Source organism: Mobula hypostoma, chromosome 7 (assembly GCF_963921235.1).
Source record: "Mobula hypostoma chromosome 7, sMobHyp1.1, whole genome shotgun sequence".
Taxonomy (NCBI): Eukaryota; Metazoa; Chordata; class Chondrichthyes; order Myliobatiformes; family Myliobatidae; genus Mobula; species Mobula hypostoma.
The window spans coordinates 65,951,958-65,977,291 of record NC_086103.1 but is presented as its reverse complement, the minus strand read 5'-3'; the positions used below and the strand labels follow the sequence as shown (position 1 = coordinate 65,977,291).

General features: G+C 40.8%; 1 protein-coding gene and 1 long non-coding RNA gene across 4 annotated transcripts in view; one reads left to right on the top strand and one right to left on the bottom strand.

Annotated features, from left to right (window-relative positions):
- Nucleotides 1-25,334, bottom strand: part of LOC134349358 (uncharacterized) — a 195,740-nt gene that overhangs the window by 33,265 nt on the left and 137,141 nt on the right. Inside the window, exon 3 of the long non-coding RNA XR_010018651.1 lies at nt 16,085-16,168. This is a non-coding gene — a long non-coding RNA (uncharacterized LOC134349358). The remainder of the gene's footprint in view (nt 1-16,084; nt 16,169-25,334) is intronic.
- nsg2 (neuronal vesicle trafficking associated 2) overlaps nt 1-25,334 on the top strand; it is a 102,071-nt gene that overhangs the window by 35,388 nt on the left and 41,349 nt on the right. The gene's annotated exons all lie outside the window — the stretch shown is intronic.

The following is a 25,334-nucleotide window of genomic DNA, read 5'->3' as shown; positions in this document are numbered from 1 at the left end:
AGTTTAATGTGGATAAATGTGAGGTTATCCACTTTGGTGGTAAGAACGGGAAGGCAGATTATTATCTAAATGGAGTCAAGTTAGGAAAAGGGGAAGCACAATGAGATCTAGGTGTTCTTGTACATCAGTCACTGAAAGCAAGCATGCAAGTACAGCAGGCTGTGAAGAAAGCTAATGGCATGCTGGCCTTCATAACAAGGGGAATTGAGTACAAGAGCAAAGAGGTCCTTCTGCAGCTGTACGGGGCTCTGGTGAGACGACACCTGGAGTACTGTGTGCAGTTTTGGTCTCCAAATTTGAGGAAGGACATTCTTGCTATTGAGGGAATACAGTGTAGGTTCACAAGGTTAATTCCCGGGATGGTGGGACTGTCATATGTCGAAAAATTGGAGCGACTGGGCTTGTAAACTCTGGAATTTAGAAGGCTGAGAGGGGATCTTATTGAAACATTTAAGATTATTAAGGGATTGGACACGCTGCAGGCAGGAAGCATGTTCCCGCTGATGGGTGAGTCCAGAACCAGAGGCCACAGTTTAAGAATTAGGGGTAGGCCATTTAGAACGGAGTTGAGGAAAAACTTTTTCACCCAGAGAGTGGTGGATATATGGAATGCTCTGCCCCAGAAGGCTGTGGAGGCCAAGTCTCTGGACGCTTTCAAAAAAGAGATGGATAGCGCTCTTAAAGATAGTGGAATCAAAGGTTATGGAGATAAGGCAGGAACTGGATTCTGATTGTGGATGATCAGCCATGATCACAGTGAATGGTGGTGCTGGCTCGAAGGGCTGAATGGCCTACTCCTGCACCTATTGTCTATTGTCAGCTCTATACCTGCAGGGACACTGAGCTGTGCTTCACTCCTGGCTGCAGACACACATCGATGTAGTGCTCTTCAGCTCTTCTATAAACAGACTGCTTTCTGTTTGAGCTAAAAATGTCAAATTTTGATTCGTCAGTCCAGAGCACTGCTGCCATTGTTCAGCACCTTTGTCCTTGTGTTTTTGTGTGTAGGTGAGTCCTGGCTTTGTTTCCAATTTGGAGGAATGGCTTTTTAGCAGCACTCTTCCCTGAAGACTACTTCTGACAAGACTTATCTGGATTGTAGGGGGTATATTTGGAATCCAGTGGTTTTTGTGAGATTTGAGCTGATAACAGTGCTGGACTTTAGCCAGTTTAGAAGGAATATTAGGTTGATGTATTTCTTCTCTGCTGCACTCTGTTCACTGTCCACTATTGCTGTTCACTGCATTTCTGTTCCTCAACTTTGCCCATTTCATGTGCTTCTTCAGAAGAACTTGGACAGCACATCTCGAAACTCCTGTCTTCAGCGAAATTTCTGCTTGGGAGAGACCTTGCTAATGCAGGATGACCACTTGTGTCTTGTTGCTGTGCTCGCTCTTGCCATGGTGTAAGAACTGATGATTTGAAGGTTAAACTTGCACATTTGCCACACCTTCACCTTTTAGTTTGGTTGTCCTTCGCCTAGTTTGATTCCTTCTACACCAGTTTCTGTTGATAATCATTTTAGTCCATTCAGCTCATTATGTCATTGATTATGAGCATCCTGTTTGCTAGCTTTGTTTAATCAAGCACTGGGCGAAACACCTACAAAGTAATCAAGTTTTTATTTGAAAGTGGTTTATTACGTAATACGTTGCTTTCTTTAATGAAATACAAAAAATTCTCTAACATTCAAGTTTTTGGAAAATGAATGTTTGGAAATCTTAAATTTGCTTTTTTCTAATGACACACAAATGCAGAAGACAAAATGTAAACATTTAAAACAAAACATGTATAAAAAATCTAGGCTGCCTAGGACTTTTGCACAGTACTGTAATTCTGCTCCTATGTCTTATAGTTCCCAGCATTTGGAATGCTAATCGCAGGCTTCCATGATACTTGATGCAGTAGAGAACAATTAGTTCTTTAAATCAGTGCCACTTCATTGAGTCAGAGAGAAGTACAGAACAGAGTCAGGTCTTTTGGCCCATCTAATACATGCCAAAACCATTTAAACTGCCTACTTCCATCAACCTGCTTGAGGACCATAGCCCTCCATGTCTCTACCTTCCATGTACTTATCGAAAATTCTTTCAAATGTTGAAATTGAGCTTGCTCGCACCACTTCTGCTGGCTGGTCATTATCTCGCATCATGTTTCCTTTAAACTTCTCACCTTTCACCTTTAACCCATGAAGTCTATTTGTAGTTCACGTGCCAATTGATGTCTATGTTCCAGCCCTTAAAAAGATGTTCTTCACATGACTAAGTATCACTCACAACACGCTGGAGGAACTCAGCAGGTCGGGCAGCATCCGTGGAAAAGATCGGTTGATGTTTCGGGCCGGAACCCTTCGTCAGGACTGTAGGGGGGAAGGGGCAGAGGCCCTATAAAGAAGGTGAGGGGAGGGTGGGAAGGAGAAGGCTGGTAGGTTCCAGGTGAAAAACCAGTAAGGGGAAAGATAAAGGGCTGGGGGAAGGGAAGCAGGGAGGTGATAGGCAGGAAAGGTGAAGAAAGAATAGGGGAAAACACAATGGATAGTAGAAGGAGGCGGAACCAAGAGGGAGGTGGTAGGCAGCTGGGGGAGGGAGCAGAGTGAAACTGGGATGGGGGAAGGGAGGGGGAGGGAATTACCGGAAGTTGGAGAATTCTATGTTCATACCAAGGGGCTGGAGACTACCTAGACGGTATATGAGGTGTTGCTCCTCCAATCTGAGTTTAGCCTCATCATGGCAGTAGAGGAGGCTATGTATGGACATATCTGAATGGGAGTGGGAAGCAGAGTTGAAGTGGATGGCTACTGGGAGATCCTGTCTGTTTAGGCAGACGGAGTGGAGGTGCTCAACGAAGCAGTCCCCCAATCTGCATCGGGTTTCACCGATGTAGAGGAGGCTGCACGGGGAGCACCGGATGCAATAGATGACCCCAACAGACTCACAAGTGAAGTGTTGCCTCACTTGGAAGAACTGTTTGGGGCCCTGAATGATTGCAAGAGAGGAGGTGTAGGGACAGGTGTAGCACTTGCGCTTACAGGAATAAGTGCCAGGTGGGAGATCCGTGGGGAGGGATGTGTTGGAGTCGCGGAGGGACTGATCCCTGCGGAAGGCGGAGAGGGCTGGAGAGGGAAAGATGTGCTTAGTGGTGGGGTCCTGTTGAAGGTGGCGGAAGCTGCAGAGGATAATGTGTTGGATCCGGAGGCTAGTGGGGTGGTAGGTAGTCTCCAGCCCCTTGGTATGAACATAGAATGCTCCAACTTCCGGTAATTCACTCCCCCTCCCTTCCCCTATCCCTATGTCACCCTTCCCCCTCCCCCAGCTGCCTACCACCTCCCTCTCGGTTCTGCCTCCTTCTACTACCCATTGTGTTTTCCCCTATTCTTCCTTCACCTTTCCTACCCATCACCTCCCTGCTTCCCTTCCCCCAGCCCTTTATCTTTCCCCTTACTGGTTTTTCACCTGGAACCTACCAGCCTTCTCCTTCCCACCCTTCCCCCCCACCTTCTTTATAGGGCCTCTGCCCCTTCCCTCTTCAGTCCTGATGAAGGGTTCTGGCCCGAAACGTCGACCGATCTTTTCCACGGATGCTGCCCGACCTGCTGAGTTCCTCCAGCGTGTTGTGAGTGTTGCTTTGACCTCAGCATCTGCAGATTATTTTGTGTTTACATGACAAAGTATGTTTGCTGCATTTGCTGCTTTTTGTTAGATATCAAATAGTTGCAAGAAATGAGCTGTTCGTTTCACAGACCGTGGTTTAATCTTTCAGTTTGAGAAGGTAGGGTACAGGAGGCAAGTCTTCTGTAACAGAGAAGTTGATTGTCTCCCCAGAGCAGGTATGATGAACAGATGACGTGGATTGGCTATAGGAATAATCTCAAGGAGTGAATCATCACACAGGTGGGAACAATGTTGCAAGAAATTCAATTTCCTGACAAGTTATGTGAAGGTATATGTCCTGACTATTAGAATTGTGTTATGGCATTCACTTATGCTACCTTAAAACTCATCCCTCAGTCCTTTACTAATACTCACAGATCTATATCCCATATTTTCTCCAGTGACATTCTCGGAGTTATTCTCAGCAACATGTATATCCATGCACAACCATGTGCACATAGAGTGCATCAACTAGGGAAAACAAGTTATTTGTAGCATTTTGAAAATCCTCCTCACCTCATCTTCCAGGATAACAATGTAGAGAGTAAACAAATCCAGTAACAAACCAGAGGCAAACACTTCTCAACACAGCCACTCACCAAGTTGAAGGATTTGGCCCTCCTGATTGGTATAATGTTAATTTAGTCTATAGTTCATGGTATGGCTGAGGTTATTTTGGGTGACCCAGGGAGAAAATAGCTTTTATCGTGTATTCTTCCCTCATAACAAAGTCTCTGAGTGTTCACATGAGATGCTAGAGGAACCTAGTGGGTCTGGCAGCATCAATTGAGAAAACAAGCAGTAAGTGGTTTTGATTGATCAGGTCCAGATCAAGAACCTCAATCTGGAACATCGACAGCTCATTTATCTCTGTGGGTGCTGCCTGAACCCCTGATTTCCTCCAACATCTCGTGCTTTGCTCCAGATTCTAGAATATGTAGTCTCCTGTGTCAATGTTCTGTGTGTGTATTCATTTGCGCTGGATATTCTGCTTAAATACATCACATGCTCTCCATGACCATGCTCATCTTTGTCTTTTATCATAGCATATTCTCTGGACATAGCCCCTGTCCAACTGCTCTTCACGTCTACTTCCACCTTTGACCTAACAACAGGTCCCAGAGGAGGAGCCTTACACCACAAATCAACAGATCAGTACTGCCCAGAGGACTCTGATAAAAGAACATACTGTATGTGAACAGATGCATGTCTGCTGATAAGGTATAGAAAATATAAGAGCATTGGGCACTCTCTCAGTTGTCTGTGTAGGTACAAAAGTGCATCATTTCCACTTAAGTTTTGAGCCTGTCAGTATGAGATGTTGTTTACACTTCCATTTGGCAGCATTTAATGGGGCATGTTTCTTTGTTCATGGAGGCACAAGTGGCCATCCAAAGCTTCAGGGCTTTAATGGATTCTTAGGCCTTTTGTGTCAGGTCTCCATTTGATGTCATATGGAGCTGGAATGATGTCACCTAGGAGCAGATATTTGTTCTTTGAGGCTGACTACTGGAAGCACATTGTTGCCAGCAGGGACCAGAATGTCCAATCCAGTTGGTTTGGTCTGGTGGTTTTGATGGCAGCTGCACATACTGGGCCATTCTTGCTGCCTGCCTGCCTGCCTGACTCCACCACAACTGTAGAGTTTGAAGGTGCTTTCCTGTCTGAGGTTGTCAGTATTTCTTTGTCCATCACTGGATTTCGAGTAGTGCTCTTACTTGCATCCCACAGTTAATTCTTTATACTGAGAAGACTCAGGCTGCTCTGTCAACTGTCCAGATAAAAGGAAGTAGGATTCCACTAACTTAGCTGCAGTCAATGACTTCATAGAAGCTTTAGGTACTAAGCCATGTTGAAAGGCACACAGAAAAGAAAAAAACATACTTATTATCAGTGCATGTGTAAGTTTTCTTCAATGTTTGTTGAACTTATTGTCATTAAAACATTTGAAGTTTTACATTTTTCTGCAGCACATTTGATCGCAGCAGGTGAACTAAGGGTGCTAGTGTTCTTTTTAAACATTTTTTATGATTTCAAAATCCTGCTAGACATTAAGAACTTAAAGTGCTGCAGGTCTACCCCATCAGTGAGTTGATTCTGCTTGTGTCAGAGAGGCTTTGGAGGAGTCGGTGTGCAAATGAGATGTGGTCTAATAGCAAGTGCCAGTCTTGGTTGCTTTTGTGTGATCACAAGACCCTTTTGGACATCATTAATGTGGGATGCTGCCAGTCTGATTCACTGACTTATTAGCAGATGGCGGGGGAGCTGCGAACAAGGGCCTTGAGCCACGGTGTCAACTGTTTTCAGCTGCCAGGAGAGAGACATCAGAGCCGGTGTGCAACACTGGGTCGGTGTGGTGCAGCGTGGAGTTTGTACGTTCTCCCCGTGACTGCATTGGTTTCCTCCGGGTGCTCAGGTTTTCTCCCACAGTCCAAAGATGTTCCAGTTGGTAGGTTAATTGGTCATTGTAAATTGTCCCATGATAAGGCTAGTATTAAGTTGTGGGATTGCTGGGTGGCGTGGCTTGAAGGGCTGGAAGGCCCAATCTCGATCAACCAATCAATAAATAAAGGATGTTCTGGCATTGGCAAGGGTACAGAAAAGTTCACAAGAATGATTCTGGGAATGAAAGGGTTAATGTATGAGGAGAGTTTAATGGCTCTGGGCCTATACTTGCTGGAGTTTAAAAGAATGAGTGGGGATCTCATTGAAACCTATCAAATATTGAAAGGTGTGGATGGAGTGGATGTGGAGAGGATGTTTCCAGGAGTGAGTGATTCTAGGATCAGAGGGGACAGTCTCAGAATAGAGGGATGCCCATTTAGAAATAGAGGTAATGGGGAATTTCTTTAGTCAGGAATTTCTTTACTCTGTGGAAAGTCACTGAGTATATTTAAAGCAGAGGTTGATAGGTTCTTGATTAGTCAGGGCATCATGGGTAACAGGGAGAAAGCAGGAGAATGCGGTTGAGAGGGATTATAAATCAGCCATGATGGTATGGTGGAGGAGACATAATGTGCTGAATAGCCTAATTCTGCTCCTATGTCTTGTCTAATTCAATTGGAATGAATGATTTATTTTTGTTCTTTGACAAGTCGTCATGTATATGCTAAAGTGTGTTAAAGCATCCTCTCGATGAATCTTCAGTAGGATCAGGATGAGAATCAGAAACTCCTTGCGTGGGTAGGTAAGTAGGCACTAAAATCTGGTTATAAACACAACAGATTCTGCAGATGCTGGAAAGCCAGAGCAACACACAAAATGTTGGAGGAACTCAAGCTAAATTTCAAGTTCATTCAATTGTCATTCAACTGTACACATGTATACCACCAAACAAAACAACGTTCCTCTGGACCAAGGTGCACAACACAGTACTCACACGTATAACTCACACACATGAAGCAATGTTGCACTAGTAAATTAACAAACAATAAGGTGCATTTATGACACATTTTGAAAGTAATGCTACTGGCGCTTTATGCGTGGTGAAACCTGGATGGTGGCTGTGAGTTTAGTAGTCTTCCAGCCTGGGGAAAGAAGCTGTTCCCCATCTTAACCTAACTCGGCATATTAGGCAGCATTTACAGGGGGGAATCAGCTGTTGATATTTTGGCCAGCATATCATGGATATCAGTGGATTTCTACTGCTGTTCTTCAGAGAAAGATGACCAGCTGGTGTGCCCAGTTTTCTTTTAGTGTAGTCCATAAGACATAGCAAAATTAGCCCATCTGGCCCATCAAGTTTGCTCTGCCATTCAATCATGGCTGACCCTTATTTTTTGTATCTCCTCCTCAACCCCAGTTCCCAGCCTTATCCCTGTAATCTTTGATGCAGACATCCCACCTCTCCCGGAGTCTCCCACATATTAATAGTGGCTCCCTGATACCCGCAAATTATATACAATGTCCCGGAAATCAATTTTTTTGAGAGCGAGCAAGTGAGAGAGAGAGAGTGCTACAGAGAATGAGAGACCGACCACGAGAGAGAGAGAGAGAGAAAGAGAGATGAAGAGAGTGAGCGCGCGAGAGAGAGAGAGCGCGCGCCATGGCAGAGTGTTCCGAAAAAAGGAAATATAAAATGTACGTCACCACAGACTGCTCTAAAGTGTACCCCTGCCTAATAAGGGTCAAAAATAATGACAGTGTTGCTCACTGCACTGTTTGCAACAGTGACTTCTATTGCCCATGGTGGGTTAAGACTGTAAAAGACATGTTGAGGTGAGTTGAACAGGTGTCATTTGTTCATTAGCATAGCTGACGTTATTTAAAGTAGCCGGCTAGCTGCTAAGGAGCTACTCTATTGCAGACATCCCACCTCTCCTGGAAGTTCCGGGAGTCTCCCGCAAATTGATGGTGCCACCTCCCTGAAATGAGTTTTTGCAGCGTGGGATGTCTGTTGATGCCATGTCCAATCAAGAACCTGTCAATCTCTGCCTTAAATATGGCCAATGACCTGCCCGCCACAGCTGTATGTGGCAACAAATTACACAAATTCACCACCTTTTGGCTAAAGAAATTTCTCTGCATCTCTGTTTTGGAAGGGCGCCCCTCTATCCTGAGGCTGTGCCCTCTTGTTAAAGCCTAGTCACTGGTAAAGCCTTCAAAAGCATTAGTAAGTTACACTAAAATAAAATTTCAAGTACAAATCAATTTATAAGAAAGAGCAGCCCTTTAAAAATCACGCTTCTGTGGTGAATAGGCTGTTGTCATGCTCCTTAGTGATTGACCAGTGACTTTAGTGAAGTAGAACAGTATGATCTAATTTTACCTCGCAGTGACGTAAATGGCGAATGATGTCAGCTTGTATCATGCATACTAAATGCCTGGCCTGTTCTGGCGCACATTTTGATAGGAAGGTCAGGTCCAGTTTTCCTAGTCTTTGATCAGGGCTGGATATTTGAACTTTACATATAAAAGTACTGATATCCAGTTGCACTTTAGTACATGATCCAACCTTAAGGCACTTGTGTTTTAGGTGTCACTTGAGAGTTAACTCCAGGACACCAGAACTTCCCTTGAAATTTAGAGGATGGTATATAGTGTGGACCCGACAGGCATCAGTTAAACGTGCCAAGCACAAGAACACACCTGCCATAATGTAACACTCACTCAGTACTGAAGTGCCAACCAGCAGCATGATTTATATCTGACACAAAGCTGTGTGATTGTAAAAGATGCTAACTGCTGCATTTCCATTTCTAAGTGGTTAGTGTTAAGGGCTTTACTCAGAAGCATGGGTCCTATCACTGAGCTTAGGCTGACAGTAGACAATGGCATTCATTCTTTGAGCATTCAGCTCCTACAGGTCATGTTTATATCAATCTGTGATGAGGCTTGTTAGTGAGTAATTTTCACAGTAGCTGAACAGTGTAGGTTATTCTTCAGTAGGTGTTTATTGATGAAAGCATTGGTTTCAATCTATATGTTGTGATCAGATATACAAACTGACATCATTATAAAGTTGTAACTTAATAACAAATATTGAGCTTGCATTTATAAAGTACTCCTGTATCACTGTCAGTCACTTTGATTGTTACTCCAAGCTACCGATAATCTCTGTCCTTATGGCACCAATATGTTTTCTATAACATATTGGGTATAAATTTCATTGAGGTTGCTTTATTTGTTTTCTGTGTGTGTGTGGGGTTTTTGTACTTCCTCAATGGTACATAAAATATTTGGCAGTGTTTGTTTAACTTGCTCAGGTAGCAAATTTTATAAAATAAAAGTGACCAGGGTAGTCAGTCTTTTCCCTTGAAATTTTGCAGGAAATTCTGGTGGGTTGAGAGAATTAAAAGGAGATTTATAAGGAATGAATTTATTTTTAAAAGAGTGGTTTATTGCTTCAAGGGCAGTGATGGAAGTGGATATGATGTTTGAGGCATTTGGACAGGCAGATGAATGAATAAAGAATAGAGCAATACAGCCCTTGGGCAGGCAGGTGGGATTAGTTAGGCATAGACATTGTGGGCTGAAGGGTCAGTTTCTGCGTTATCTAATCGAATGGAAATTAGTACAATAGAAGGTGTTGGTCCTCTGTTGTTCTGATCCATAGGATTCTTCTGGGGGTCTAGAAATAGGAGTTTTATTTTTTATTGATCATTTATTTTAAAGTTTAAACAAACATACAAATACTAAGCAAACTAAGTAAAGAGCCGAGGAGCAGAGCTCCAATGAAAAACAAAGATGGGGAGGGTGAAAACATTTAAAAAAAAGATGCTGCATCTGTAAAATCAGCTTTATGATCAAGTTAAGAGAACTTCCTTGGATAAGAATAAACCAATCAATGATTGCATATTTACATCACTTGGGAATGTGCTAACACGTAGCCAATGAACAATGAGAAAGATGATACACCATTATGCAACAGCTATACTGCTTTCTGCCAGTAAGTGGGGATGCATCACCACTTACTGTGGAAAATACATGGGTTTGTTAAAAAAGTACACATGATTAAACTACGACTTTAGTCTTGCATTAATTCATCTCATATAAAAATTATTTAAAAAAAAGTGGATCCCAAGAGAGGTGCATATGGAAAGCCATAATAGATGGAATTTAATTCTGAGAAAAATGAGAATGCATTTTGGAAGGTCTAGTAAAGATAGGATATTCTTAATGTATGGTAGGACACTAGGAACACAGATCTTGGTGTATCTCTGCAGCAATCCCTAAAAGCACGGGTAGATAAGGTGGTTAAGAATGCACTCAGATAATTTTGTTTATTAGCCCCAACACTGAGGAAAACAGTAAGGAAGTTATTTTACAACTAGGTAAAATATAAGTTAGACCACATTAGTTTTGGTCACTACACTGTGGAAGGAGTGTAATCTAACTCAGTGGTGTGCGGAAACTTACCAGGATGTTGCCTAGAATGGATTGTTTCAACTATGAGGAGAGACTGAAGAGGTGATGTCTATTTTCATTTGAACAGAGGAGGGCAAAGGAAGATCTGATTGGGTTATTCAAAACTATTGTGGAGCGGTAGGGAAAAGGGAGATTAAATGGCAAAAAGTGTTTTCCCCTTAGCAGAGATCACTCTCCTCCCTATCAGATTCCTTCCTCTTCAGTCCTTTACCTTTCCCACCCATCTGGCTTCACCTATCACCTTCAAGCTATCCTGCATCTCCTCCTCCCACCTTTTTTATTCTGGTGTTATCTCCTCCTCCCACCTTTTTATTCTGGGTTATCTCCCTTCCTTTCCAGTCCTGAAGAAGGGAGGATCTCGCTCTGAAACTTTGACTGTTCATTTTCATGGATGATGACTGACCTGCCGATTTGCTCTAGCATTTTGTGTGTGTGTGTGCGCGTGTCCCTGAGCAGAATTGTCTATGTTTAGTGGATGCATGTTTAAGTTAAAATGTAGGAGTTGAAATCTGGAATGTATTACCTGAGGGGCTGATAGAGGCAGATACCCTTGCAACATTTAAGTATTTAGATTGAACACTGAAAAGGCAATGGCATAGAAGTTTATGAACTGAATACTAGAAAATGTGATTATTCTAGATGGTTATTTCATGGCCAGTGAGCCAAAGGGATTGTTTTTGGGCTGTATGATCTTACGGTACTGAAACAGAGAAAACTGAGCAAAGTTTAAAATGGCAGCTTTTCTCCTTTTCTTGCTTTACTTTTCATTTTCCATAAAAAGTGGGAGCAAAATGCATGACTTTTTCATAAATCTACTCTGGTTATTAAGGATATTAATGAGCTTTCAGTAAAAGATGCCTCAGTATTCCTCTGGGTGCTATTAAAATTGCCTAATGCTGGAAGCTCATCCACTGACTGGTATTAATTCAATGATAGAGCAGTTAATCTCTTTGCAGCATCTTTTTAATATGCATTTTACTCTTGCTATTGGTTCAGTGTTGATATTATTTGGTGAGGACTGCTTGGGGGTATTGACTTTCACCAGCGACAAAGGACCCTACCAATTGCTTGGGTGCTAACTGCCATTTTAATCAGTGGAACAGTACTATGGCTAGGGGATTTTTTTAAATGCATGATTGATCAACTGTTTGTAAGTTTATCAGGCTACATTCCTTATGTTACTTTTCCATCATGAGGAATTAGAATCGTGGTTTAAAAAAATCAATATAACACTGTTCTGTCAATATTTAAAACAAAATGAAAATTGATATTGTTTGGTGTTCTGAGAGTGAAATGTGACTGCAACCATTTCTGAGTTATTTTGCCTCTCTCCAGAAATGTGAATGGCCACACCACGATGTGAGTCAGTCTTGGGCTCCCTACGTTATTTCCATTTCAGTCTTGGTAGTATGATGCAGTTCCACATTAAATGCCCTTTCAGTCAAAACCAGATTTATTATCGCTGAAAAATGCATGAAATTTGTTGTTTTCCAACAGCAGTACAGTGCAAAGACATAAAAATCCATAAACAAAAAAGTGCATAAAAATAAGGAATAATAAGGTAGTGTTCATGGGTTCAATATGGGGGAAGTCAGACCGAGGTGTCCTGGGAGCCAACACTAGTCGTATTCAGGAAAACAATGTCTTGCTAGCAAAGTGGATTTGCTTTCTTATATAGCCATAATCCATCAGCTTCTCTACCACTACACTCCCCTTCCAAACCTACAACCTCTGTACCCTGAACCCATGCCTTCAATCTTCCATTCACCTTGTCTTCCAAAGCCCAACTCATTCTCTGATCGACTACCTTCTCAGACATCCCACCTGTCCTGGAAGTTCCGGGAGTCTCCCGCATATTAATAGTGGCTCCCTGATGCCCGCAAATTATATAGAATATCCTGGAAATCAATTTTTTTGAGAGAGAGAGAGAGAGCAAGAGAGAGTGCAAGAGCGACCACGAGAGAGAGAGCACGCGAGAGAGAAAGCAAGCAAGAGCGGCCACGAGAAAGAGAGAGAGAGAGCACACCATGGCAGAGTGTTCCAAAAAAAGAAAATATAAAACGTAGGTCACCCCAGACTACCCTAAAGTGTACCCCTGCCTAATAGGGGTCAAAATAATGACAGTGTTGCTCGCTGCACTGTTTGCAGCAGTGACTTTTCTATTGCCCATGGTGGGTTAAGACTGTAAAAGACATGTTGAGGCGGGCTTAACAGGTGTCATTTGTTTATTAGCAGAGCTAACGTTATTTAAACTAGCTGGCTAACTGCTCAGGAGCTACTCTGTTGCAGACATTCCACCTCTCCCAGAAATTGATGGTGCTACCCCCCTGAAATGAGTTTTTGCAGGGTGGGATGTCTGCCTTCTGTTGTCCTGACCCACTGCCCAACCCATTATTTCAAGGCCTCTCTGACCCCTCTGATCATCCCTTTGACCCTGATTCTATGACCTTCTGATCCTTGTCTTTGAGACCCAATTTGGAGTATTGTGTGCAGTTCTGGTCAACTAACTGTAGGAAAGGATATCAACAAGATTGAAAAAGTACAGAGAAAATGTACAAGGATGTTGCTGGACCTTGAGGACCCGAGTTATAGGGAAAGGTTGACTAGGTTAGGAATTAATTCCTTGGAGTGTAATTAATTACTTAGGAAAATGAGGGTAGATTTGATAGAGATTTATAATATTATGAGGGGCATATATAGGGCAAGTGCAAGCAGGCTTTCTCCACTGAGGTTGGGTGAGACTAGAATAAGTCATAGTTAAAGGTGAAAGGTGAAATATTTAAGAAGAACCTGAGGGGGAACTATAGAGGATACTGCTACCAGGGGAGCTGGATCTGGGTTCGACTGTAGCATTTAGGAGAAGTTTTGATATGTGCATGGATAGGAGGGTTATTGAGAACTATGGTCCAGGTGTGGGTCAATGAGATTAAGGAAATATAACAGTGAGGTATGGACTACATAGGCCAAAGAGCCTGTTTCTGTGCTGTAGAACGCTATGACTCTTTGACTCTTGATTCAGCTAGCGGATAAATTTGATTTATCCAATGTACACTTTTTTAGATATTTATAAATTAGGAATTTTCTACATACTTTGCTTCCAAGTTATCCCTCCGCTTATCTATCTAATATAATAGGTACCCTCTTCCAGGTTAAACCACTCCAAAAAGGATTAATAGCTACAATTTATAAATGGCTATTAACTTTACGAATGATATCTAACGATAAAATTAAAGCTGCCTGGGAATTGGAATTTCAAGAGTTACTTTCAGATAATCAATGAAGTAAAATTTTTCATCTGGTAAATACTTCATCTATTTGTGCCCGTCATTCCTTGATACAGTTCAGGGTAGTGCATCGAGCACATATGTCAAAGTATAAATTTAGCCCGTATTTTTCCCAGTGTGAATCCTATTTGTGATAGATGTAATGCTCAGGTGGCTACTTTAACTCACATGTTTTGGTCTTGCAAAAAGTTGGAGAATTTTTGGAAGGATGTTTTTAAAACCTTATCAGGAGTGCTAGATCTGGATTTACAACCAAACTTATTTACAGCTATTCTTGGGATTATTCCATTGGAAGCAGGATGTACTCCTGCTTCCGCTCAGCGGATGATAGCCTTTTCAACTCTATTGGCTAGGAAAGCCATTTTACTTAAATGGAAGGACCCTAACCCTCTTTCCGCCTTTTATTGGCTTTTCTCTGTCATGTCGAGGGAAAATAAGAAGTCGGGCTTTGGATGCATCCTTTAAATTTGAAGAAATCTGACGAGCTTTTATTTAATATTTTCATATGATCTGATTTTTGTATTGATTCTCTTCCAGCTATTTTTTCAGAACCTTGGATTTGATCAGAGAGTCTCTCTTCTCTTGGTTTTTCTGTCAGGATGGACTGCTCAGTCCTTTTTCTCTGTTTAGAATAGTTTTTTCTTTTTTTAATATATAAAAATTTCTAATAGTCCTTCCTTTCTACATAAATTGATAAGAGGAGAATGAATTACTTTTTTTCTGTATTATACATTCTATATCAAATTTATACTTTGTAGATCAACACTATGTGTGATTCTGATATTGTTTATTTCACCTTCTGTACTACTGTTACTGACATATATACAGAGATATTCTCCTCTTGTTTGTATACACACTTTTGTTTTAAATCAATAAAAAAATTGGAAAAAGAAAGGAAGACTCTTGATTCAGTATCAAGTTTCCCCCAATCTACCATCTATTCATTTACATACCTTCCTAATGGACCCACCATAATTTGTTATCTCTGATCCTTTGCTCCTGACCTTAATCCCAAATGGCCCACTTTCCATTGTGCAAAGTATATAACACCCTTGCATGAGCGCCTGAAGCCTTGATCCTACAGTTGCTGCACTGCTACAAAGCCCATATAGTCTACCTCTTTTGATGTACTGTAATTTTCTAATTCATGGGCACAATTATTTAACCTCAAATGTCTTGGGAAATAATGAATAAAGTATTTGCAACAATTATTTTAGTGTCCTTGGGGGAAGCCATCATGAGCTGGACAATATTAATCCCATTAATTTTAATAATTTCTATGATAGTCATTCTACCCTGTAATTTTTTTTCCACATTGTATTCTAAGCATTTTTGGCACAATCCATTTATTTCGCAAACTGAAAACTACCCTCTTCTACACAAAATTAGTTTTGGCCATCTCACACAGGCAGGTTTGGGTCAGGTAGGAGTTTAAAATATTGAAAATGTAATACTGGAAACCCAGCCTGAACTTTAGAGGAGAAGGGTCAGGGGAGGGATGGCCAATCAGCTCCCAAAGGCTCGATTGTCAGTAAGGTCTCTTGAGGACTGTCCTCCATTTTAACTGAGGACTGAATTCCATTTACTTTTATCTAATGAAGTGCTAGCCGTTGAAAGAACATCTATTTGTTGGCCCAGAGAGGTAGGGGCATTTCTTCTCAGTTCATCATCTTTACGTAATCTGGAATTTCTCATTCACTGGAACCCTATTTACTTCTATCTGCTTTTCAACATCTTACCCTTGCATTTGAAACAAGACCTGTCAACCTGTCTGGTTGTCAAGTGAGGAACCCGCTTGAGAATATATAGAAAGGATTCTTCTGCTAATTACTGCAAATGTGTAGAAAAAGCACAGACTTTTAGATTACTTATTTGGAAAACTATTTAGATCTCTTCAGTCCCAATCACTGCCCACCCCCTTCCACATCCACACCCATACACATACATTCACACAATCAAATCCTAAATCAGTATTGGTATCTATGATTCCTTCAATATATAATGCTTGAGTCGTGCTTAGTTTGGAGTCAAGTGTTTGTTACATAAAACACCTTAAGACTAAACTGTGCTTAAGTTTGAATTATATTCAGAATTGTAAGACCTTCCACTATGGAAATCTACCAGAATGCTAGAAGGAATAAATGTATAGTTATACAAGAAAAAATTAAGTACTTTTTCAATTGCAGCAAACTCTGAGAATGTTTAATAAGGCTTTTAAAGTTAGAGCTTTGAGTTGGTGAATAGGGAAATGCTGTCGATGACAGGTTATCAATTTATACTTACCTTCATACAGAGGGCATGGAGAACTTTATCTGTTGTCATTATCACAGCCAACATTTCAACTTTCATGAAAAATTCATTAAGTATCTGAAGTAAAATAAGATGCAGTGTTTCAGTGAGAGAATAGAGGAATGAATTGCTCTAGCAAAGAGATAACTGTGACCTAATACGATGAATAGCTTCTATGGTTCTACTCTGTTAATTTCCATTGAATCAGATTTCTTGGAAAAGTATAATTTGTTGGCAAAACTATTCTGCGTCTTACTACTTTTGTACCTATTCAACAAGGCAGATATAATGTCATATTCAAGCCTTCTAAATGGAAATAACTTTATGATTCCTATCAAAAGGATTACATTTTTTAGTTAACAAAATATTGCAAACTCTCAAGAACTTGGTGCTAATATTCTGGTAGACTTACTGGACCAGTTCCGGAAGTATGCCATTCTTCAATATCACTCAAGTAGAGCATGAATACAAAGACTAAACAGTAAAATCATTTAATTTGAATTCCATTAGCATCCGGTTAAAATTGCTTAAGTTTGTAGAGACCTGGTGAAGAAGATTTTTTCCAAAGTGGCTAGTCAGTAGTTCAGAGTAAGTTCTGTTTCTGTCTGTGACAGCAGTGGTAGAGGAAGAGCGCCTATTTGCCTACCCTCTCATGTCAAGACAGCATGTGCTGTAGTAACACTCCAGTCATCTCAGGCTTGTTCTGGGTACAAACTGCCTCAGGACATTCTAAAAGATCTGAAACTAGTCATTGCTTTACAGCGCCAGTGATCACCAATTGGGGTTCAATTCCTGCTGGTGTTTGTAAGAAGTTTGTATGTTCTCCCTGGGACTGCGCGTGTTTCCTTTTCAGCGCTCTGGTTTTCTCCCACATTTCCAAAGACAAATGGCGAGTTGTGGGCATTCTATGTTGGTGCCAGAAGCATAACGGTACTTGAGGGCTGAACCAGCACACTTCTAGGACTGTGCTGGTTGTTAACACAGACGAAGCCTTTCACTGTATGTTTCGATGTACATGGAAGAAATAAAACTAATCATGTAACCTTGAATATGTTTGCTATTAAAGCAATTACTACTTTTTATGTTTGTACAGAATGTCCCTGATATGTTCATTGAGAAGCAAAGATGAAAAGTATTTGGGCATTCTCTTCAGACTTGAGAATTTGTGGAGTTCTAATTTTCTGTGCCATTACTGAAGTAGAGGCCCCTGAAGTACCCTTCAGTAAACCACCCTATCTATGCAGAATGTTATGTCCTTGGTTTAAAGAAATTTGTAGTTGAGTGTTGCAATGCCTCTTAGATCATTATATTTGAATGATCATAATCTAGCTATTTTAAACATTTCTTTCCTTTCATAATCCTAATGACTGATCAGCTTGCATATTAAACAATATGAACTGCTGAATTTATATTGATTTGCTGGGCTATTCTTGAAATTTCAACTTTCTTATTAGGAATGCTAAGATCCCATGAGAAATCACAAATTGCAATTGTGCTGAACCTTTGGGAGCAATGCAATCATAGATTAAAGTTTCATACACTTTGGAAAACAAGATAATTATTAGGAAACTAATTTCAAGAACTGAAATTTGGAGGATAAGGGACGATGGAGAAATAAAGTCATATTGAAATGTTCGGCTGTTCCTGGATGAATAATACAGCTTTGGACCAGACAACCATTGCACTCCCCTTCACCCTGTGGCCTTGCTGCCATGATTATCAGTGCCTATTTTTCTAATTAGCTGCCTTCAAGCTTCCTGGAAGAGAAAGCTTTATGCCTCTTTTACAAATCAGATGCTTATCTCAAATCCCTTTCCACTCAAAGGTTTGAAAATGTTCTGTTGTCAAATTTTTGTTCATCTTTTCCACAATGTGCAATACCAAAGTGGCTCTTGTCAAGATCACGAATTACTTCCTAAATGACTATGCAAAATTTAAAATGTCCTTTCTTATTTTTGATGTATCAATGATTTTGACATGGTTTTTGACATGATTTTTACAATACTCATTGATCTACTTGGGTGATTTTGTTCTGAGTGATCCAATGGAATCAGTATGTTTGACACATGCTCAGTGTTCTTACAGTCTTTGGAACTTCCTATCTGCAGCTGAGTTGAAGGCCTGAATGCAGATCCTGGTCAATTTCCTGAGCTGGGCCAAGTAAGTTACCATATGGTAGGTTAAGAGAGAACACCAGAGAAATGTGGGGTGGGCACTCAAGCAGAAAGGGGCAGTGAGTGATGGAATATAGGGGAAATGAGTGAAAGATTAAAGGGAAGTAAATCTGACTTTTTTCCAGTTAAATGTTGGGAATTCCAAAGCAAATTTTCCTCTGATCCCTGTGCAAATATGATCTCCCACTGCTATTTCTGTTGCTCCTTCCAGCTCTTTAACATTACCTAAATAACTCCTTCCCTTGACTTATCTCCTGCTGAAAATCAATCCATTGTGTACGTTTTGTAAATACGAGATTCTGCAGGTGTTGGAAATCCAGAGTAACACACACAAAATGCTGGAGGGACTTAGCTGGTCATGCAGCATCTGTGGAGAGCAATGAACAGTTGACATTTCAGATTAAGACCCCTCATCAGTCCTGATGAATAAATACTTTGCATGCATTTGTAGCCTTTGGAGTTTATATTCCAACAAACTCCTGTCTGTTTTCCAGATACAGTGGTGCTAGAAAGTTTGAGAACCCTGTAGAATTTTCTTTAATTCTGCATAAATATTACCTAAAATGTGATCAGATCTTCATGCAAGTCCTAAAACTAGATACATAGAACCCAATGAAATAAATAACAAACATTATACTCGTTCCTCTATTTATTGAGAAAAATTATCCAATATTATATGTATTTGTTGGAAAAAGTATGTGAACTCCTGGGGTAATATCTTCTGCAAAAGCTATTTGGAGTCAGGTGTTTACATTAATGAAATGAGATTAGAGGTGTGAGTTGTAGAGGTGCCCCACCCTATAAAACACACACACAGACACATAGAGACAGTCAGGTTACTGGCAGAGCCTGCTCTCCTCAAGAAAGATCTGTTTATGTGCACCATGCCTCCATCAAAACATCTTTCAGAGAACCTTAGAAGAAGAATTGTAGAGGTGCATGAAGCTGGAAAAGGCTTCAAAAACATTTCTAAAGACCTGAGTGTTCATCAGTCCACTGTAAGAGAAAGTGTCTACAAATGAGGGAAACTCAGTACTGTTGCAACTCTCCCTAGGAGTTGACATATTGCAAAGATCACACCAAGAGCACAATGTGCAATGCTGAAGGAGGTGAAAAGGAACCCAAGGGTAACAGCAAAAGGCCTGCAGAAATCTCTAGAACTTACCAAAGCTTCTGTTCATGTGTCCACTATAAGAAAAACACTGAACAAGAATGGTGTTCATGGAAGAAAACCACAGAAGAAACAACTGCTCTCCAAAAAAACATTGTAGCACATCTCAAGTTTGCTAAAGATCACCTGGATGTTCTACAACACTTCTGGGACAATGTTCTGTGGACAAATGAGACAAAACTTTTAACTTTTTGGCAGAAATGCACATTTGTATGTTTGGAGAAAAACGGACACTACACATCAACACCAAAACCTCATCCCATTTCTGAAGCATGGTGGAAGGAGCATCGTGGTTTGGGGCTGCTTTGCTGCCTCAGGGCCTGGATAGTTTGCAGTTGTTGGGGAACAATGAATTCAAAATTGTAGCAAGATATTTTACAGGAGAATGTCAGGATAACAGGCCATCACCTGAAGCTTAATAGAAGTTAGATAATGCAACAAGACAATGACCCAAAAGGCAAAAGTAAATTAACAACAGAATGCTTTAAAAAGAGAAAAATTTGTGGTCTGAATGGCCGAGGCAAAGTCCTGACCTTAATCAGATAGAAGTGTTATGGAAGGACCTGAAGCAAGCAGTTCATGCAGCGAAGCCCAGCAACATCTCAGAGTTGAATCAGCTTTGTAAGGAATGGCCTAAAATTCCTCCAAACCGACATGCAGGATTGATCAACAGTTATCGGAAGCTTTTGGTTGAAGTTATTGCTGTGCAAAGGGTGGGGGGAGGGATGTCACACCAGTTACTGAAAGTAAAGGTTCACATACTTATTGTAACAAATACATGCAATATTGGATCATTTTTCTCAATAAATAAATAAACAAGTATAATATTTTTTGTGTTATTTATTTAATTGGGTTCTCTTTATCTAGTTTTAGGACTTGCGTGAAGATCTGATCACATTTTAGGTCATTTATGCAGAAATACCAGAAAATTCTACAGAGTTCATAAACTTTCAAGCACCCCTGTACCGTCTTTCCAGACACTGCTATTATTTTTTGACTTACACGAAGGTCTGTACATCCATCAACACTATACTGGCTGACCTATATTGTGTTTCTTTTGCGCAGTGTATCAGTATTAAAATCCCCAGCTTTGTTGATATTAATATCCTCCAGGTCTGTGAATCTCTGCCAATTCTAGCCTCTTGAGCTAACACTGGCAACTTTACTACCAACATTTTCAATAGCATTTTGTAAACCATTTACTATCAAGTTGTCATAAGAAAGTATGCATGGTCAACTTTGTATTGAAAATGTACAGTATCCAAGGGTAATGTAGAACATGTACAGTATGTTGTCTAGATTTCAGAAACGTTTTTAATATTATTCCATATAACATGTTAATGAATGAGGTCAGAGTATGTGGAATTGGGGATTGAGGAGCAGAATGGATAGTTGGCTGTGTTCAAGAGAAACATCGGAAAATAGCAGTGAAGAGTAAATATTTATCATAATAGAAGGTACCACATGAGGTTGCAGATGGATTGGTGCTGGGATCACAGTCCACAATTTATATTAGTAATTTAAATTTTGTGGTCAAAACTGCAAATATCTAGAGCATTATTTGGGGATATAGTTAACTCTGAGGAGAAGTGCAATGGCTCATTCTTCATTAAGAAGATACCAATAAACTTTTAGAATGAATGATGAAAAATGTACTTCAGGATTTATGACTGAAGTAAAAAAGAAAGCTTGAATATTAGAAAGCATGAATTCAAACTTGGAGAGAAAAACAAAGGCATATCACAAAAAATGGAAGCGCCAATAAGTAAGGATATAAAAGGCAAAACCACGCAAGCCCTGAGATTTTAGTTTTGATATGCATTAATTTTCATGGTAGATGGCTAAACATTATCAAAGCAGTTTCCTGCTAATTACCCATCCCCTACTCCTAAATTCAGACTGAGGAGCCCCAGTTGGTGGTTATTATTTCAGAGTTCTGATTATGTTATGTCTGAGAGTGTATGTTTCATTGAATGTCCAGTTGCTTGAAGGTGAATCAGTTGTGTATTTAATGTTTAAGTAGTAGTTGAGTAATATTGTAAAAATATTTTGTTAAGTATTCTTGTTTAAATAATTCATTATGAGTTATATGTAAGAATACTTGAATTGTATATGTTGTCATGTCACCACTTAATAACCGTGTGCTTCTCTTAAAGTAAAAACGAAACTAAGACAAGTTCTCCTGGGCTCCTGTCTTTTTGCTTTCAGTAAGTTTTATGTTTTGGAGTTACAAGACATAGCGGTGGTGAGGAAGTTTTAAATGAACCTGAGATGAGTATGTACATGTTGAAGCTCAGCACGATATACGAATTTTTAAAAAATGTGTATTGAGAAATGGTTGAGTACTGAAAACAGTGCAGTACAAGCTTCTTCAGAAAAGAAAACAGACACAGTCAAGTTGGAAAAAAGGCAGAAAATGGACAAATTAATGAGTTCATAAACAGTGAGTAATGGGTGATAAATTTTTAAAAATGGCAGAAATGGCTGGCTACATTGGAAAGATTGACAAGTTTGATTGCACAAGAGATAACTTGGTATTGTTTACTAAACAAATTGAGCAGTATTTTGAAACAAATGAAATGAATGTCAATTTTGCTGAGTGTATTGGATTTAAAGGCATACTGTTTGCTTGTGTAACACTCGTTGCATCTAGTGGCATGATCTTGGAGGTGGTGCCTCCTCCCCGACCAAACTTTAGCACTCTTGTTTGGGTGAATGCTACATATTGTGTCCCCTGTGTAACATCAGTACCCCGAAATAACATTCAGCCCACAATGTGTGGTTAAACGATTAAGATTTTATATTTAAGTATGGGGTTAGTAGAGAAACAAAAGAAAAGGAAAACAAATAAAAGGCACCAATAATCTCATCAACGTGTCCAGTGCACAAATATTGGAGCTCATGGATTCCCTTTTGCTGATCCTCCTTTGCTTGTCGTCGACCGCTGGGCTCCCACCCCGAGCCCAGGCCCAGCGGGTCTGTCAACCTTCTCCTCAAGCCACGTCTTCTCTCTTGATCCTGTTCACGCCTTCTCCTCCAGGCCCACACAAGCTAACAGCTTTCACACAGACAGAAAGAATAACATCTATCCCATTTGGTTAGCAAATGAATACAAGTCCTGTTATCACTAATTATAACCCAAACATTCTGCTATAGGTAACCACTGCCTCAGCAGTTAACAGTACAGAGAAGCCATTTTATTCGCCTTTGCAGTAACATAAAAGAGGAAACCTTCACACTTGGAAGGCCAACTGCTGTAACCAAACCTGCTGAAACGAGCTTCGCTGATATCTTGGAAGAAATGCAGAAAATGCAAGAAAGTAGGACACATATGTAACAAGGAGCATGTCATCCAGACAAAAATAAATGGGCTGCGCAGAGAAGATAAAAAGTCAAGTTACAATTTCAAAAAGAGTACTAGTTTGCATGCTGTTGATAAAAAAAATCTGATGATTGAGTGTGAACACAGGAATGGGTAGCCTTGAAATTTCTAATGTGAAAGGTAACAAGAGACAGACAACATGCTTACCCCCGAAGTAAATCGCGAATTAATTAAGATGGTATTGGACTACTTGCTGGTGGCAAATAAAATAAGGAAAAAGACTAAGTACTTAATTAATGACACTTTTTCTGGTAAATGATCACTGTAAGCAATAACCTGTAAGTTCCCCGTCAGAGTTGAGCTTTTGAACCACCTGTATGACCTGGCATTTTTCCAGCGTGAACTGAAATCTCAAAGGTGCAGGAAGGTTGCGGCAAAGCACGTACGGGCTGAATCAAGGTGGTGGGATTCGGGCCGGAGAGCGGATAATGAGCCAATGTTCAGCCATTGCGGGAGTGGACTGCCAAGCAATTTGATGAGGCAAAACTGAAGTGAGGTAAGCAGAGGCGAGGCAGAGTTCGTGCCAGAGATTAAGGAAAGACCTGAGGTTTGATTGGTTTAAGTACCGAGCTGAATTGGAAAGGTTGGGTAAGGGCCAAATAGAGGTGTAGAGGCTTGGGCCTATGAGCGTATCGAAGCGGCAGGGCTCGGGTCCGAGAGTGCGGAACAACCCAGGTTTGGATGGTTTAAGCACCGGGCCAGGTTGAAAAGGTCAGGGTGTCGAGGCTGGAGGCAAGGGTTCAGCTTGCTACTCTGTGAGGTTTACTTGTCTCTGCACTGATCTGAGGCTGTGGCCTGTAACTAACGGACTTCTGTGGACTCACTGTTGTGAACTTTAGTTCTGAATGCTATTTACTTAACTTTTATATTTTGCATGATTTTGTTTTTTTTCCCTCCGTACATTTAGTGTTCGGTCTTTTTTGTTTTCATGGGTTCTATTGGGATTTTTTCGTTTTGTGGCTGCTGGTAAGGATTTGAATCTCAAGGTTGTATAAAGGATACATACTTTGATCATAAATGTACTTTGAACTTTGATTTTTGGAGTAATATCTGCACCTGCACTCTGGCAGAAAGGTATGGACCAGGTACTGCAAGGCTGCCCGGGCACTGAGTGTTATTAAGATGACAACATTGTTACTGGTAAGAATGACAAGGGACATCTCCAAAATCTCAAGAGAGTATTAAAAAGATTAGAAGATTTTGGGCTCAGAGCATGATGCAACAAGTGTGAATTCTTCAAACCAAGTATCAGTTACTGTGGTCACACCATTGATGCACAAGTATTACACAAGTGTGCTGAGAAAATTCAAGCACTTGTGCGGAAGCCATAGTATGTGTCACAGTTGCGATTCTTTTTGGGAATTGTCAATTACTATAATGGGTTCCTTCCAAACCCAGCTACTGTGCTCCACTCCTTGAAATCACTACTACAGAGCAGGAAGAAATGGCAATGGATAAAGCAGTGTGAGGTGGATTTCCAAAAGATAAAGGAAATAGTGACATAGACACTGTACTTACACATTATGTTCCACATCATTCAGTGAAGCTTGCAATAAACTGTTTGGGATGCCAACATATCCAGAAAAAAGGTATCCATAGCTGTCAGAACCAGTTCCTGCAGTCCCAGTGTCACCTCCTGCGACGCTCATGGTGGATGTCCCAGAAACTGAGATTATTGTACAGCCACATACCTCACCTGCCAAACTGAGTGATACCACACCCCACCCCCGCGCCATTGACACTTTTCAGGAAAGACGTTATCCCACAGAGTAAGAAATTCTCTACGGTGATTAAATCTTTAGGCTTGAGTGGGACAGTTTAAAATTTACTATGCTGTGGATGTGTATATAGTAGTGTAACGCGCTGTAAGGTTTCACTGCTAATGTAATGGTTTTTTTGTAATGTTCACTGCTGAAGTAACAGTTTCTCTGTAGCAGCAATGTTTGGGTTATGGCTGGAGATAACAGGATTGTGGTTGCATATTAGCCAATCAGGATTTTGTTGCCCTGTCAGGTGAATCTGGAAGCAGTTGATTTCGTGGGGAGGGCGGGAGGGGGAGAGGGGGAGAGGGAGAGAGATGTCTCCCTCTCGCTCTCTCTATGAAGAGAGAAGACGCGAATGGAGAGATTTGGTAGACCGCTGGATGGGGTGGACTTGCCCTTACTTCTCTGGCAAATAAATGGAAAAATCAGATTCAAAGTCCCAGCTATGGCAGGCTCCGCCTATTCTCTGGAATAATGCCCACCCCTAAAGGGAAGGAGTATGAGACATGGGCGGAATGGACCTCTCAGTTGTTAGATGAATGGCAGTGCACGGATGATGAAAAGCGACAGAGATTGGTTGAAAGTTTGAATGGGCGGGCTGCTGACGTTGTGAGAGCTGTCAGGTTGAAATCTCCCCGTAGCGACAGCTGTCAATTATCTGCAAGCACTGGACAATGCTTTTGGTCCGACTGGAAGCCCCAATGGAGCTCATGGTGGGGTTTCAGAACATGCGTCAGGAGAAGGGGAAGAAGCT